The sequence below is a fragment of the Varroa destructor genome, unplaced genomic scaffold (genome assembly GCF_002443255.2).
Source record: "Varroa destructor unplaced genomic scaffold, Vdes_3.0 BEIS01000003.1, whole genome shotgun sequence".
NCBI lineage: Eukaryota > Metazoa > Arthropoda > Arachnida > Mesostigmata > Varroidae > Varroa > Varroa destructor.
Window position 1 is genome coordinate 7,330,692 of NW_019211456.1, and position 9,830 is coordinate 7,340,521.

The window sequence follows — 9,830 nt, forward strand, 5'->3', positions numbered from 1 at the left end:
AGCGTCTAAACGATGCCCTATACTTAGTCAAACGCATATTTCATAAAAATATATGTGATGAATGTTGCAGTATGGAAGATTATTCGATCTTTGGCAAATTCTCATATTTTCCATAATCCGTGCAATGATAACCCGTCATGTAACAAATATTACATTTAAGAATGTTTTTCAGTTCTATAGGTGTTACTGTGAATCCCGTTGGACCTCTACCAGGATACACTCAACCCTACCTTTTCTCCACATAAGGCTCAGATGATATTGGCCTTCGACAGGAGAGTATCTCGCGAATATTTTCATCTTACATTCTATATCGGCACGTGCACGTGTACGTGTATGCCTTATTCAAACATTTTTTTCTCCTCATTATCTACTAAAATGTAGAAAGTCACTAAAAAATCAATGGCGAATGTGAAAGCATGTGACAGTACGACGCGGGTCCTTCTCTACATACATTACTTTTCATTTTTATATGCGTTTACGCCGAAAAAATACCCCCCACAATGAAAACTACAATGACTATCGTATCGCAAAACTACTATCTGTGCTGAATAGGGTTGTTTGCGACGCAGGCACATTAAACACATGGTGGATACTTGGAAAGATGGTCAAATTTCTTTCTCAAAATAGATTTTACGAAATCGGGTCGGGATCGTAAAATGGTTGTAACTTTTGTGTTGGATTTTGGGAAAGTTTGCTCTGATTCACTTCAGTACGCTTGCAGAACAACGGCAGAGTGACGGGATAATTGCACCGAGCTTCTAGATAAGTTGCTACAGAGTAACAAGATGACAGTAATCGATTACCCAAAATCATGGTAATTAGGTAAAAAAAAACAATAATTTACTAGAGCGATATAATGACATTTGTGTGGCGAGGTAAATGAAGAACAAAAATTACCGGCAACGAGTGAACGACATTTCTTTTACGTACAGGCTGATATCCTCGGGACGAATAATCCTACTAAAAGCATAGGACGGTGAAGATCGTCGCAACTGGAAACGATCAATAACAGCCGCAATAAATTAGAGTAATAGAGAAGCTGAAGTGAACTTACGCTCGTATTATGTAATAGTCGCTGTTATAATGTAAGGTTCCTCGGACTGATGTCTGGTAAGGCTCAATGCTCGTGTGCGGTCGGGGATCCGAGTGAACAAACACTTGATCTGAGTATTATTCATAGTCATAGAATGTAGGCAAGTATATGGTATGATTCTTCAGAACAGACAGTGTATTCACGAAAGCAACGACCTTCATAGCCTCGCCACAGACATCAACTCTACCTGAACATGTTACCCCATAAGCACTTGATGCTGAATAATTTTCCATGGTACCCGTTGTACTCAAGTCACTAGCCAAGCCGGAATAGCCTTTTTGACAAAAAAAAAAAAAAAAAAACAGGTATAATTTAATCTATATTATGGTTAATTTCGCATAATTTTACTTAGGAGACATGCCAATATAGTGATTTTATCCCTAGATTTGCTACGTCCATTTGCCAAGGATCCTAAATTTGTCGCATCTCTGAAAGCCTGTTTCCACCTTAACACTACGGTGGTACGAACCGGTAATAGAACATACAATAAAGAAAGTTCACCTTGGGACTACTAGATCAGTAGAGAGAGGTTCCTTTCATCGTCACACATTTAAAGCTCTTGTTTTAAGTCAGTCAAAAGTACTTTCCACAGATTGTTAACTATTTCAGATGCAGATTTTGCACATACGTACGTAATTTAAGCTGAAAATTAGTATGCTTTTTTTCGATTCTGCTCTGCGTCATTCTTAGTTGAGACCAAGGTAACCGTACGATGCTTGATTAAGGAGAGTCAAATATATCTCGGCGAAACTTTACTCCAAACGCAGATTTTGCTTCGAGGAACAAAGAAGAATATAACTCAGTCGGCTTGAGAAGTTAAGCTAGAGTCTCGCTTTAGATAGCTTTTATGATTTAGGAAAGCACAAACGCGAGTCTAAAGAGGTGAAGATAAGTTTTACATTAGGTAACTGAAAGTTCTATCGATGAGAAAAAAATAATTTTCTGTGAGGGGATGACACATTCATATTCTGGGACAATTCTCAATATGAATAGTGGTTAAATAACACCACACATTTATCTATCGGGAAAACACCATTTATGAAATATGATGTTGTGTGATGATTTGGAGCTATACTTCAATATACCTCCAAACCTGAAAACCAACTGAAGAACTCGTCAAACTGGATTGAAAAATTTTGCTTTCAAGTTTCTGCAGAAGTTTCTCGGGGCTTTAATGGGAAGTTTAGTCGAGTTTGGCTTTGAGTACAGAACTTATTTATTAGCCGAACAGTAAGAAAAGGGCACGATACTCCTCGTTAGGGAAATCGGCTTCTTCCTGCAGTTACCAGTAGTTAAAATGGCCCAAAAAGTAAATCTATCTTCGGACAAACCAAACTTTTTATCGTACATTTAAATCGCTTCGTAATAATGTAAAGTCCTATATATATATATATATATATATATATATATATATATATATATATATTGACTGCACACTGCTAAAGCATTGCACTTTTTGCTAGAGCACTCTCGTCCTCATTTTGTCTATGATAACATGATCGTGAAGACATTATTTGCCATAACAGATTATTTCTATCGAATTGTTAATGTATCCTTCATTGTGTGTTGTATGCAGATGGCCTCGCCCACACGCTATGGGTCCACACTGGACTGTTCTTCGATACTTCGCCTTTGGGTCTACCTTGTTAGATCCATATAACCCAATATAGCACTGCCGTATAAGCCGGTAAGCGCGGAACAGTCGCCTTAAGTTTGTCTCACCTGGTTCAAGTTGTTAAAAGGTAAGCTGCCTTTAAGTGTCTCTAATATTAAATAAATCAGCCTAGAAATCTTAATGAAGGGTCGGATTAAGTGGAAGATTTGTTCTACGGACATTGGTTTGTTACTAAACATAGAAGAATAGAAGAAAATAGCAGCTCGAGTAGTAATTATAATTTCAGTAAAGAACCTACGATACTTGGACCATTTTACACATGCTACACGGCTCAATCAAGTCTTTCACCCAGACAGCTCGGTTAAGGTCTGCCTTAAATAAACATGAGTCCCAACTGTTTCTTCTAGAAAGATACACTCATACAGCGGAACTGAATTCAATCCTGTAATCACTAAATGAAAGGGTAACAGTAAAAAATGGTTAACTGAATATTTACATGCTGTTTATGGGGCTGTTTGTTTAAGCTATCATTTACGTTGTGGTATCACTCCCGGTTGCAGGGCCGTCAAGGCCTAAGCGATATGCACGACAATTATGGAAAGTGCGATAACTGGTTCAAAAAGAAGAGGGAAAATAGTAATCGTAAATAGTAGTAAGTTTCTTATAGACTAAAATTTTTTTTAGCAGAAAATAGTATTTGAAATTTACTTTATTAAGGCCGGGGGGGGGGGGGAATCACATCGAAACCGTAGCCTCTGGTTCCTGCAATTCCGAAAACATAGATGTGTTTTCTAGGACTTATGTGCAGGTGAGCGCGGTTCAGCTCTATCGTAGTTAGTTCACGACAATCTTTTAATGGATCGGATCGCTGACTTAACGCAGCATTTTCCACAGTTAACCTAGGTGTTTTCGAATATCAATTGATAATAAAAAAAAGAACATATGCTATTTGTTTATAGCATGTTCACTGAATACTGGTATAACTTAAAGGGTTGAAACAGCAGAAATCTGATAGAAGAGAAATTACGGTTTTAGTATGAACTTAGAAGAAAAAAAAACAGGTTACGAACAGTTTGAATCACTAACCAACATAATTAATTACACCTGTCGTTCCTCCGTAAGCAAGGGTCCGACCGTGTGCAGAGACTGTCCGCCTTTTCAAGAGCTTATGACGAAACTGAACTAGGTCCGAGGCCTATATATTTCTAGTAATGACAATCATTTAGCAGACATCCTCTAGCTAATATATCCTCGGTTTACGCGACAGAAGTGGCCATTCATAAACGAGTCCTTCTAGGCTGTAGGCGTAAACAGCCTGAACTGAATCGATCATAGACATCAATTCACTGCCTATGTATGTATGTATGTATGTATCTGTACTGCGTTCCTATTTCTATATGCCTATTTTTGGCATTTTTTATCTAATATTGGACCGGTTCTATTGGTAGCAATTTATTTACGTATTATTTTAGAATTCGGATTAAATTCAATTGTGTTTTATGTTTTGCCGATAGGGATCAAAGAACAACATCAGTGTGCCTCAGAAAACGAACACGTTCGAGCTATTTGTGTTTCATTCCTATTTTTGCTGCTAATTGCCCACAGATCCTCTCTACCTACGTCATCTACCATGTGAAGAAGCTTCAAAATTCTAACTTCAGTCAGAAATTACTGATACTGTTTCTGCAGATCGTACTTGTATTACTAATACTAATGTTTCCATCCAAAATAATATATACTTAACCCATACAGATATCATTGCAAATGGTAATTCTGGCGTAAGAATTATCAATCAAACAATCGTTTAGATGGTCAAAAGTAGCAGCATTACTGACACAGTTCAGTGATTTAAATACAGGTTAAATAACCACTCTTATTGCGATAGTAAATATGGATATTATTAACCAAAATTTTCGTAATACAACACTTGTTGGCCGATTAGGCGCTCAAAGAACGTTACGTAATCAGCGCATAAAATGCCCCTTGATCGACCAAAGAATTACTGGGCAGATTGTCAAGAATGATGTCAAAGAGACCGTGATCCCATAGTCGCCGCCCCCCTATGGCTGGTGATACTTAACCAAATGGTACCTGAACGGTCATTATACCGAACAAACATCGAGTTATAGTCATCTATGAGGTTGACATAGTCACAAGTGTCATAGTAACGAAGACCGAAGGACGGAAGGCATTATTAGGCTAGAAAAGTTTCAAGGGTTGGTCTTCGAACGGGCTTGTTAGCTAGTAACGATACTGATCTCGACTCCAAAAATCTTGTTCAATTTTCGACGGGTACTAGAACCGGTTAAGTGATTCGCACTTCACGAATACCTGTTTTGTCCATGTAGAGCATACGAATGCCCCTATCTATTTAGAGTGAAAATATTTCAATGGTGCCAATGAACCACTAACTACATAAAAGCTGATCGTTTGCTCAAAAACAAGATTGAAAATTATGTCCAATTTCACATCGACACAAAAGAAGCGTGAAGTGGTGTACTTCGTAGATAGGAACGGTGTCGAAGGCTTGTATAATTCTAAAACGTAAACGTTAATGATAGCAGTCCCCCAGAAAATCATCAAATCACATATTAAATGACAATTAACATAAAAATCACGTTCGAACTATTTAATTAAAGAACTATGAACTATTATTGGGCTAAAAAAAATGGGTTGCATTCATGTGTGCTGCTGAAATGGCCAAATTAACTTGTCCGGAAGCAAGCTCCAATCAAAATGACGGAACTCAGTCTTCCTAAGCTTCTCTAGCAAGAACAGGCGGTGTGAATAAAAATCATTATGACTGAGTTAATATTAGATCAAATACAATGCTCTTCCCGGTTAAACGAATCGCATCGTTGCAAGAAGAAAATCAAGCAACTACCGGCGGATCTATAGATAGCAATTGAAATCATGCAGAGGATCATCCGATGGCTTGAAGAGAATTAAGCTTCTGCATATAGGTACAAGCTTAGTATTACAACTAGTTACGCAAATATAAAGGCAGCTAAATATAGGCTTTTAATCTGAGAAAAAAGCAGACATTTTTTGTTTGCTTCGCTAAGCCACTGTTTTTCGAAGGGCGAAATGTTCTCTTCTCAACTATAGGCCTTTTCCCATTCAATTGTAAGACTAGTTTTTCCTTCTTCTGTATATACTCGACCACATACGGTTTTCGTATAATTAACATTTCGATCGCTGTTTGCGCATTAGGGAAGTCTGAGCTTTCAAACTAACGCTAACGTTAAACGCTGGTTTCGTTAAGTGAAGACACTGAAACTCTACGGCTTGCTAAGGCTGCCTATTTTGACTCTTTATTTACCCGTTGATAGAAAAAAAAAATAATTGTAGACTTCAACGCCGGACATTGAGCGCTATATGTATGGATAGTTCCGGCAAAGTCGATGTTATATCGACCGAGGGTCGAGAAACTATCTTTGGGTCAAATCTTTGATTCTATTTTTTGGACTCCTACGCAAAATTTCTACCTTGATTGCTATACAAATCTGACAGGCGCTTATTAGAAAGCTGAAGGAAAAAGTTAGAAGACTGAAATTCCAAGTTTTCCAGTGGAAGATAAAGGTCAAAGTTACCAACACTAATAACTTCATAGTAAGGAAACTAGGTGATCGTCTTTAAGCTAATGGATTGGAAAATGCAAAATTTCAATTTCGCAATGACGACCCAGCAACGTTCTAGCGACGAGCTTGCCCGCTTTCAAGCTTAGACTATCTGACACGTTTCTATGTTACATAGGCAAACACGTTACATCTAGACCATGATGGAAACAAATCGAGTCTATACCAGCGCGCCATCTCGCGCCCGCTCACGCTTAGCGTGTGTGATAAATGCTTCGAATTTTATATTTAAGTCATTAAGCATTGCTTGAAACCATCGACTTCTGGCACGAAATGAAATGTGTCTACACCGGGATTCGAACCTAGGCATCACGTGTGCTCAAGATAAATACGCAAACACTGCACTGGCATCGGGACAGTACAACGAAGTGGCCTTGTGAGCTTGCCCTGTCCTTCGTTTACTTTTCGTGGGTCCGTAACATGTGTGAAGAAAATGTTTCTCTTTTCATAGAAAGTCAACTGAAAATAATTATCAGTTCAAACTTGTGGGGTATCAAGGTTTACGTCGCCCTTAACCTCTTGTCAGTAGTAGTGTTTTACCATATTCAGCACGTGATTGAATGCGTAAGATCTATTGTAAGTGTTCATTATGGTGGCTCGGTATAACTGTAAGGTGAGATGGTATGCACAGCCCTAAAGATTATACAAAAATGCTTTACGTCTCGCTGAAGGTAAAATTCGAGGGTAGCAGCTAATTTTTACTTTTTGAACAAACGGACAGTGGCAAAATCCTGTTTCGAAAATTTAATTTTTGTTATTTTTGGGTAGCTCCATTATAGGCGTTTACGACATTTTAGCCTTCATTGAAGGAGGCCGAAGAGGCCGAGCAAGCACGGCGATGACAGTGATGTTCTCGGATGGATGCGAACCACGCTAGAGGCAAATAAACTGTGTATGTTATCAAAATTATGCTGCTGACCCTAAAATATTATCTAGAATATTTTATTTAAACCAAAAAATTATAAATGCTATTATATTACAACGGTGCAAATGATATTTTTAGGTGTTCGGCACAGAGCCGTTGACCTAGTGTTAGCTATACTAGAGCTATAACCATATATATAGAAAATCTAAATATAGAAAAATCTCGAGGGCCTATGTCAACGAGTGCATTTAGTAGACACTTACCATTCGGGCAAATTCGGAGCTAGCAAAAATCGCACGTTACCTCCGAATGCCATCTTACTTACCGAAAGCCTTACAAAAGCGTACAATTTACTTCCAGTAAAAGCCGCTTTTAAAAGCAAGACTCAATCATTCTTCATGATGATAACATGCGTAATGTTCAATTAAATGTTGTAATAATAGTAAAACATGCACTATATCTATAAACTATATTGGTAAAACTAATGGCACAAATAAATGCAGCACCACTGGTACAGCGAATGAGTACCAATAAGCCGCTAAGTGGTGCTGATCACCGCTTCGGTACGATTATCTATGATACATAATTATATAATGAACGCAGGATTACCATAAAAAAATATAAGGACAATATTAATTTTTTCGCGGATTTGTCAAGTACGTATAGGCAATGTTTAACATGTTTCCTTTTTATTTAATAATATCTGCCACGTGGTATGCCATTGCTCAATGGAGCTCAAATCATTTAATATACGTAATAAATTTATATAAACGATGTTTCTGTCTCGAAATCGGCTTCGCTTGGTCTGGTGTACTTCTGCCATGAATTTGACGAAAACATAATTCATGTAAATTTTCTACGACAAGGAGATACATAAATTTTAACTATTGCATTTCGTTGAATTTATTCACTGTTTGTTATATATTTTCAAAGTGACGTTTCTATGTCTGTTATTTTATCAGAGGCGCAGACAACTGGTTTCACATTAACAACACAGGACTAGGATCATCTTCAACGCTGCCATATGGACCGTGGTTACATAGGACAAGTTCCTTTTGCCCAACGCCATTTGTCGTCATCAAGCCAATAAACGGAACTGAATGTGAAGGGCGGAAGAAATGAGTTCACTTTCAACATGTGTAAATCAAGCTTGGTTTCAACTACAGTAACAGAGAAGTAAAATACAAAGACATTGTGAACTAGCTAAAGTATAGAAACAGCTTCCTATCATAGCAGATAGGTAAAACGATGCGTACCAACCAACCAACCTCTTTACTGTGACCGGTTGCTTCAGTCAAGGCCAACATGACACAGCGTGCCTGAATAGTAGCCTAATTTCCTTTGAAATTATTTCTTAGAAGAGCCCGTTCTTACTGATTTAAGAGGTCTTCAACAGAACAGCTGCTTGTATGCTGGTTGTGTTATAAAGGAACGAAAGGAAGGCGACCACGGCTGTACGCCTTGGTCCAGATTCCAGGTTATCGGTTCGACTTTATTCGGAAAGCAGGACACCACAGCCCCCTTCCTCATATAGCGAACGCAAGAAAAATATTATTTCGACCCAAGTCCTCCCGGCTAGGGTACACTATGTACTGCATGGTTAGTCCGCAGCCTCATTTGCTTACTAGACAGTACACACTATTCTTCGATCTTCGTTTCGTAGAGACGTACAAATAAGCGGGAAAGGTCCAACACTGTTTTGAGATGGCTCGCCCGAAAGGGTGGAAAGATTCATTTGGCTGAGTGGTACGTTTCTAGCAGTGTACGGATATTTATATTTGGAAAAGTGTGGACATATATTCTACAAACGAAACGAAACGGTTCACTTTGAAGAAAATTAGAAAAAAAAAAAGACGATAAGGTGCACAAAAGAGGAATGAACGAAAGAGGAGCTCATTGTTCGTAAACGAAATTCAATTTACTTGGAAAGCTATAGCTTGTACGAAAACTATCTCTGTAATAGCGCAGTGATCACACGTTTGCTTACTGAATTTAAGGGCACGTAATGGTAATTCAAATATAGACACACCGTATTAGGAGTCAGTCATCTGAAACAATGTTTAACAGCTGTACTGAACGTGGAACTCGGAAGATTATTCTTCAATTCTTTGTATATTATTATTTAACAATTGACTGTGTAGGAAAACGATTTTATTCACTTAAGACTCTATAGGAAAAAACTTTATGATGTTCTATTTAGATGTAAAACGGCGGCTAACTGTAGACAAACAGTGCAGAAACTTCTAGGTTTTTTTTTTATTGAACGATAACGAGTCAAAATATTTCCAAATAAATAGTTTATTAAGTTAGCAAAGATGATTAGCTGCTTGGTTAGAGAATAAAGCGATACGCTGCATGTATAGGTAAATTTCTGAGTATCTCTTCGGACACATAATTCGAGAAGGAACTGAGTGACAGTAAGCACTTGCATACGCCAATATTTCCTTGAATTGCTGTTCATTAGGAGTGGGCAAAATAATGATCTGCTATTTTCAGTAATCAAGTCATCTTGCTCATATGAGGCTCTGAAGGCGCGCACCATCAATAGTGTGGCACATCGAGCGAATGAGGGCTATGTAGAGATGGCGGAAGAAGTCCGTTGTCCACTTATGAAGAAAC

At 38.1% G+C, this 9,830-nt stretch overlaps 1 long non-coding RNA gene across 1 annotated transcript; it reads left to right on the forward strand.

Moving 5' to 3' along the window:
- Nucleotides 1-2,605: 2,605 nt before the first annotated feature.
- Nucleotides 2,606-9,553, forward strand: LOC147756455 (uncharacterized). The gene is made up of 3 exons (XR_015324611.1): nucleotides 2,606-2,835; nucleotides 7,115-7,238; nucleotides 8,174-9,553. It is a non-coding gene; the product is annotated as an uncharacterized LOC147756455 (long non-coding RNA).
- The last annotated feature ends 277 nt before the right edge of the window (nucleotides 9,554-9,830 follow it).